The sequence below is a fragment of the Arachis ipaensis genome, chromosome B03 (genome assembly GCF_000816755.2).
Source record: "Arachis ipaensis cultivar K30076 chromosome B03, Araip1.1, whole genome shotgun sequence".
In the NCBI taxonomy this organism is placed as follows: Eukaryota; Viridiplantae; Streptophyta; class Magnoliopsida; order Fabales; family Fabaceae; genus Arachis; species Arachis ipaensis.
The window spans coordinates 35,670,608-35,677,763 of NC_029787.2; the positions used below are offsets into that span (position 1 = coordinate 35,670,608).

General features: G+C 33.6%; 1 long non-coding RNA gene across 1 annotated transcript; it reads right to left on the minus strand.

Annotated features, from left to right (window-relative positions):
- On the minus strand, positions 3,155–6,298 carry LOC110269645. Its single transcript, XR_002358411.1, has 3 exons — positions 5,911–6,298; positions 5,074–5,077; positions 3,155–3,224 (listed from the first exon to the last, which is right to left on the minus strand). It is a non-coding gene; the product is annotated as an uncharacterized LOC110269645 (long non-coding RNA).

A 7,156-nucleotide genomic window follows, 5' to 3' on the forward strand; every position in this document is an offset into this window, starting at 1 on the left:
TTTAACTCATTACAAAAATAATTTTATCCATGATTATTTTGAAATGAAAGTTATTCAGGGATCCAACAATTTCTACATTATCTAATACTTTGGGTTAATAATTTATTTTTTATACTATTACAATATAGGATTTAGAGTACACGCTTTATAATTTAGTTATTAATGTCTAAAGTTGGCCAAATATTAACAAAATTACTTAAGCATGTAACATTACTCTCTTGAAATATAAAACCTCTAAAATTATTTAAGCAAACTTATTATATAACGAGTTTACCAAACTATCTCATTTTTAATGTCTTTTGAATTTACAAAGAAAATTTTTCTTCTACATACCTGTATTTACAAATAAAAAAGAAGTAAAATAAAAAAATCTTATTTATTAAACTTGCAATATCGGTAAACAAAAATAATTTTATCTAATGACTGATATGTCAATCAAGAATTATATTTTATATATAATACAAGATTATATTATAGATATGGAAAAAAATGACTTGTAACACATTGTTAATTAGGTATTTTAAGTTTTTAACACATAATAGTATGAAAATTTTTTAATGCCAAATGTATTCCTTTTAAAAAAAATTGTTATGAAATTATAACAGGTTAGGAAGTTATAAAATCTATGCTCCTAAAAAAAATTGAATGCCACATATTCATTATTACACATTACAAATATATCAAACTATGCATATGATATTACTATTGGGGTTTGTATTTAGTAAGCTCAACTTCTTTGAGCTTTTCAGATATGCACAATAAATAATTTATGAATATGGCCCATATGGGGGTTTAATTTATTATTTTACATTTATCCCAAATATTTTTTAAATTCATGAGGGATAACCCTAATTTTTTTTACTTGTAATCTCATTGCCTCTGAATCACCAAACCTAGTCCACACTTATCTGCTCTCTGTCGTCGCCGTGCATCAAGCATTCGCTGCTAGTCTCAGACCCTCTCCTGGTGTCGTTCTCATCCTCTCTCTCTTCTCAGCCCATCACCTCATTGTCTCATTCATTCTCAATATCTTTCTTTTCTCTTCGCGTCGTTCGTCTTCAGCCTTAGAGTGGTTGTGTGGGTCTCAGAGAGTCAACATTGTCGTTTGCGCTATGGTGCTCCGTCTCTCCCTTCATCACTCCACTTCCAGTATTCCAATGGAGCCTCAATGTCAGGTATGAATTTTCTTCATTTAGCTCATTTTTTTATCCTTTTATGTTGTGTATGTATCTTTTTTGTTGATTCAATTTTTTTTGTTCTACTTTTTTGTTAAGGTTTTTTGTATGAATTTATTTCATTCATTTTATTCAATTAGTTATTTTGTTATGTTTATTTGGTTTTTTAAATTTTTTGGGTTATTGATGAGCGAATATTTTATACACTTTTTGGCATCATTTTCATAAAGTTTTCATTATGTTTTGTCTAAGTTTTATTATGTTTTCATAGGTTTTAGTGCAAAATTCACATTTTTGGATTCTACTTTGAGTTTGTGTGTTTTATGGTGATTTCAGGTATTTTCTAGCTGAAATTGAGGAGCTTGAGCAAAAGTCTAATTCAAAAGCAGAGAAAGGACTGCAGATGCTGTCAAGATCTGACTTCTGTGCACTCGAAGGAGCTTTTATGGAGCTACAGAAGTTCAAATGGTGTGCTCTCAATGGCTATAGAAAGCTAACATCCAGGACTTTCCAAAAATATATAATAGTTCATACTTTGCATTGGAAATGAAGGCCCAAAACTAGCGTTCAACGCCAGCCACCAGCCCTATTCCTGGCGTCCAGCGCCCACAGGGGAGCAGCTGTTGTCCAATGCCCGAAAGGGAGCCCAGGGGTGGCGTTCAACGCCCCTAAGGGGTACTAGCTCGTGGGAAACACTCAAGCTCAGCCCAAACACTCACCAAGTGGGCCCCATAAGTGGATTTTCGCACCCCTAAGACTAGTCTATCATATTTCTGTAATCCTTAGTCATTAGATTAGTATATATAGGAGAAGATCACTCTTTTTCAGGATCTTCTTCCTCCCCATTATTTTTTAACACTATTATGTACAACATGAGTCACTAACCTCCTAAGGTTAAGGTTAGGAGCTCTGCTGAGTTTTATGGATTAATAGTATTACTGTTTTCATTCAATATGTCTGATTCTATTCTCTTATGCAACCTCGTTCTTCATCTTATGAATTGAGGGTGACCCGTGATAATCACCGTTGTTCTACATGGGTTCCGTGCGATTCCTGACCCAGATAGCGTTGAACTAAAGTTAGAGATTGCATTGCGGATTCCAATAGAGCATATGAGCAAGTTTGGATATGTGATATATAATCCCGTTGACTATGGGTGCGTGAGGTCTCTGTGGCGTTAAGGCTAGAGTCAGAGAAGCAGCACTTTCTAATCCAGAAGATCTACCTTGTCTGTGACACCTTGAGTAGGATCGTGAAGGGGAGTGGATTGCTTAGAGCTTCATCTTCTGCTATAGTGAGACACCTAAAGGTGACTTGATGAGAGGACATGAATCATCTCAACGTGGTGGATTACTGTAGTGGAGGAGGTTAACTTGATGAGAGGACATGAGTTAATCACTTACAGCTGCCATTGAAGAAATCAGAAGGTTATTGAAGAAGACAGTAAGAAAAGTTAATTCGGAAAGACAAAGCATCCCTGAAGCCTCAACCATTCTATCACTATCGAATTATCATCTATCTATGTAACGTTCTATTTATCTATTTTATATGCTTTTCATGACAAACTATAATTTCTATCCGTCTAACTAAGATCTACTAGGTATCCACTGCTTGCTCAAACCAACAATCTTCGTGGGATCGATCCTGACTCACCTCAGGTATTACTTGGACGACCCAGTATACTTTTCGGTCTATCTGTGCGAATTCTGCGGAGCCAGTTTCATGCACCAGTTATGTTTATGAGGGTTAAAAAATTTTGGTATTTGTTTTTATGATTCTGATTTCAATTTCTAGGTTTATGTTTTTGTTTATGATGTTATATTGTTTATTTGGAATTAATGTTCGATTTCTGTTCATGATTTCAATTTCTGAGTTTATGTTTCTTTCAATTTTGGTATTTGTTTTTATGATTCTTATTTCAATTTCTAGGTTTATGTTTCTGTTTATGATGTTTTATATTTTATTTGTTATTGTTGTTTTGTTCATGATTTTAATTTTTGGGTTAATGTTTATCTTCAATTTTGGTATTTGTTTTTATGAATTTTTTTTCTATTTTTTATTTGTTACTGCTGTTTGATTTTATTCCAGAAATTAGTATTGTGATTCTATTTGCAAATTCAATGCTCAGTGGTTAGTTTTGATTATTTTATTTATGTTTGTTCATTTTCCTACTTTTTGATATTCTGTCTTGTCTTTTTCTCATTTTTAATGTTGTTATTCTATTTGCTTTCAAGTGAATCCCAGTGGTTTCACTGCATATTCACTTGCTATTTGGCAATGTGTGAACAAAAACTGTGAGAAAAATTTTTTGATCAAGGTAGTATTCTTAACATCCCATAAATCAAATTCATAGTTTTCTTCACCAAGTGAGATCACAACATACTATAAACCTACAATGGTGACAACCCAACTAGAAATATTTATCAATTGCACTTTGTTCATCTTGGCTTGGCATTCAAATTTTATAATTCATATGCCAAGACGAGGGGGCTTCAGTGTGCGAAAGAGTAGGAGTAGAAGAGTTGATGGGAAAGTTAAAGAAAAAGCATATGTTTGTTCTTATGAAGGGTATAGATTAGAAAAATGGAACCATATGAAAAATCAAGTTAGGGAGCCAAAACTAGAGACAAGATGTGGTTGTATGAGTAAACTTCATGTTTTCTTCGATGCGGTAACTGAGAGTTGGGTATTGAGAGATTTTTGTGATGAACACAACCATGAGCTTGTTGTTCCAAAGTTATCAAGAATGTTAAGATCTCACAAGAAAATGATTGAGCCTGACATTAGTCAAATGAACCATATGAAAAAGGTGGGGATAAGCATATCAAATATATTTGGGTCATTAACTAGCTAGTGTGGTGGGTATGAGAACATTAATTTTTCAATTAAGGATATGCACAATCAAGTTGCAAAGCAAATAAGACAATTACCTGATGATTTAACCTCTGCAATGACTTACTTGGAAACGCTAGTGGCAAGGGATCAAAACTTGTTTTATAGTGTTGAAAGGGAAGAGAAGGGGTGTTTCGGAAAATTTTTTGGTGTGATGGATGGTGTTAGTTGGACTACGATCTGTTCGGAGATGTGCTAGCATTTGACGCCACATATAAGAAGAATAGATATAGATTGTCAATGGTAATATTCTCGGAAGTTAACCACTATAATCAAATCGTTGTATTTGGTTCTGCAATAGTTTTGAAAAAGAGGAAAAGCACGTATGTGTGGTTACTAAAACAACTTCTCATAGCAATGAAAGGAAACACACCAACTTCAGTAATTACGAATGGTCATCCATCGATGGCTATCGCTATTCAGGAAGTGTTTTCCAATGCACATCATAGGTTATGTGCATGGCACTTGATGCGTAATGCAACAAGCAATATTCACAAACCTCAGTTTACGAAAATGTTTACAAAGTTAATGCTAGGTGATTACGAAGTTAGTGTGTTTGAACAAAAGTGGTAGGAAATGGTTAGATGCTTTGGAGTGGAAGATTGCAAATAGATAGTAGATATGTATGGAAAAAGAAACATGTGGGCTACCACGCATATCCGAGGAAAATTCTTTGCTGGGTTTAAACAACTTCGAGGTGTGAAAGTCTACATGCTGTCCTCAAAAGATATGTTAAATCACACCATAATTTGACAGAATTTGTTCAACACTTCCAGCGTTATTTGAGCTAGATGTGGCACAGAGAGGATTTGACAGACTTTAAATCATCAACTGGACAACTTGTGATGCAGACAGACTTTCAACACTTAAAAAGGTCAGCAGCTACCATTTATACCCGGTAAATTTTATGTTGTTCCGTTCAATGCTCCACAAGGCCAGCACATTGAAGGTAATATATAAAAAGGAAACGAGTTTTTGCAAGATATATAAGGTGTCAAAATTTTACAAGCCTAACATGATATGACATATGTCTTTTCACGGAGAGCAAGATGAATTCAAATGCTCTTGCATGAGAATGGACTCCATTAGTATTCTATGTAGTCATATACTTGTTGTTTTGGGTTTTCTAGACGTTGCAGAGCTGCCAAAATCATTAGTGCTACGAAGATGGACTAGAAAAGCTAAGGAAGGCGTTAGTGGATACTATGACATAGGCAGCTTGATGGAGGATTCCTTCGCTATCAGTCGGCGTGCATGTTTGGCACATTAGTATAAACAAGTTATGAACAAAAGGGGCCTAAAAGGGGCTCTATTTAATGAATCACGAGATGCATTAGTAAATATACTTTCATGGATTATGGCTCATAGTGGGTATGATAACATGATGAAGGGGCATGTGGAATACATATATGAAGGCCTTGAAAAGAATGGAAGTATTGAGACAAAGACCACAAGGAAGCCTAAGCGTTGCAGCTACTGTCGCAAGAGAGGTCATAACATTGCTACATGTTCTATAAGGAGAATGTTGAGGGTAAAGACTACTCCTTCGTAGATGCTGAAAGTGATGAGTATATTCACACTGAATGGTTTGATGATGAAGATGTAAGTACAATAAATTTGTTGAGTATATTTTGTTACATATGATATTGTATGGTAGCTCATTAGCCTTCCTATTTGCTGTTTTGATCCAGGAATATTTAGATTCCTCAAGGTATTACGAGTAGAGTGGTGGCAAAACTGAGTCCTCAATAGAAATCGATTCTGGTAGTATAAAAATTTTTAAATTTTATTTTTATTTTTTATTATACTTATTTTACTCTTTTTAAATTTAAAAATATGTCACTTAAATTTCAGGGACAAATGATAATGATGAGGCAGAGTTTTGAACCATCCGTTACATCAATCAAAGACGAGTTTAAATTCCTTTTTTTCTGTTATTTCTATTAATTTTGCTTTTGGAATATGTTTACATTACTCTGAATCTTAAAAATTTTAGAACAAGTGAATGAGTTATTCATTTTTTTGTGAATGCACTTACTTTTGGATGATTGTTGCTACTTAGTGTTTATAGCCAAGAATGTTTTCATTGATGTTAAATTGCTTTACAGGTTGCTAGACTTCATAAAATGAATAATATATGGTTGATTGTGCTGCCATTTTAGTGATTTTTGGAATTTTGATTCATGTTGTGACTTAGTTGGATCTATATCAAAGAACCTTGAATATATATAGTTGATAGATAGGAGATCAGAGTGCACATCTCTTTCATCAAAAAGTGAAGTTTTTGATAATATTTTGTCTCTGTGATCTTTTAACAGGAAAATTATATTGATGCATTTGTTTTTCTACCAAGTCATAGCCCACCATTATTTACAACTTATGGAGTTGTCTATTTGCATTCTCATCTGTGGGAAAAATCAGAGTTATGGATGGTGGAATTAGAAGTTACAAATTGAATTTTTTCTATGAAATATGAATGTTTTGGTGCAAAATATTTAGATTGCATTTTACATAAACCTTTGCACCCTTTAAGTTTCAAAGAAGTGACTCCATAGTAATGTGGGAATCAATTAGAATTCAATAGGTTTAACACCCGCCATTTAGGAAACTACAAATAAACAGATCTCAAACCTTTACTAATATCTCTTATGATGTTTAAGATAAAAAATAACAATAAATAGATCAACGGAGAAAATGGTCGTGACCAGTTAAAAGTCACTCAACAACACAGAAATTTGGACAGTCCTGTGGTAGGTGAAGTGCAACTGCAGGATCAAACCAAGCATTGAATATGAGTATCACCAAAGATTACATGAAAAGAAAGAGATCAAATTGAGCCGAATTTTACTCTGTTAGAGCAACTGCAGGATCTAAAACTTTTGAACCAGAATCAAACACCAATTTTCTCATTATATTTATCTATTTATCATTCTAGAAAAATGATATTATCACACTTCTTTTTTGTAATGCCACTCCACATATAATCATACATAATTTTTTTTAAAATAAGAGTGATAGTATTCATTCCCATCTCTTGTCCTTGATTGATGATGCCAAAGTAAGAAAAAACCATACAGTGATAGTACAAA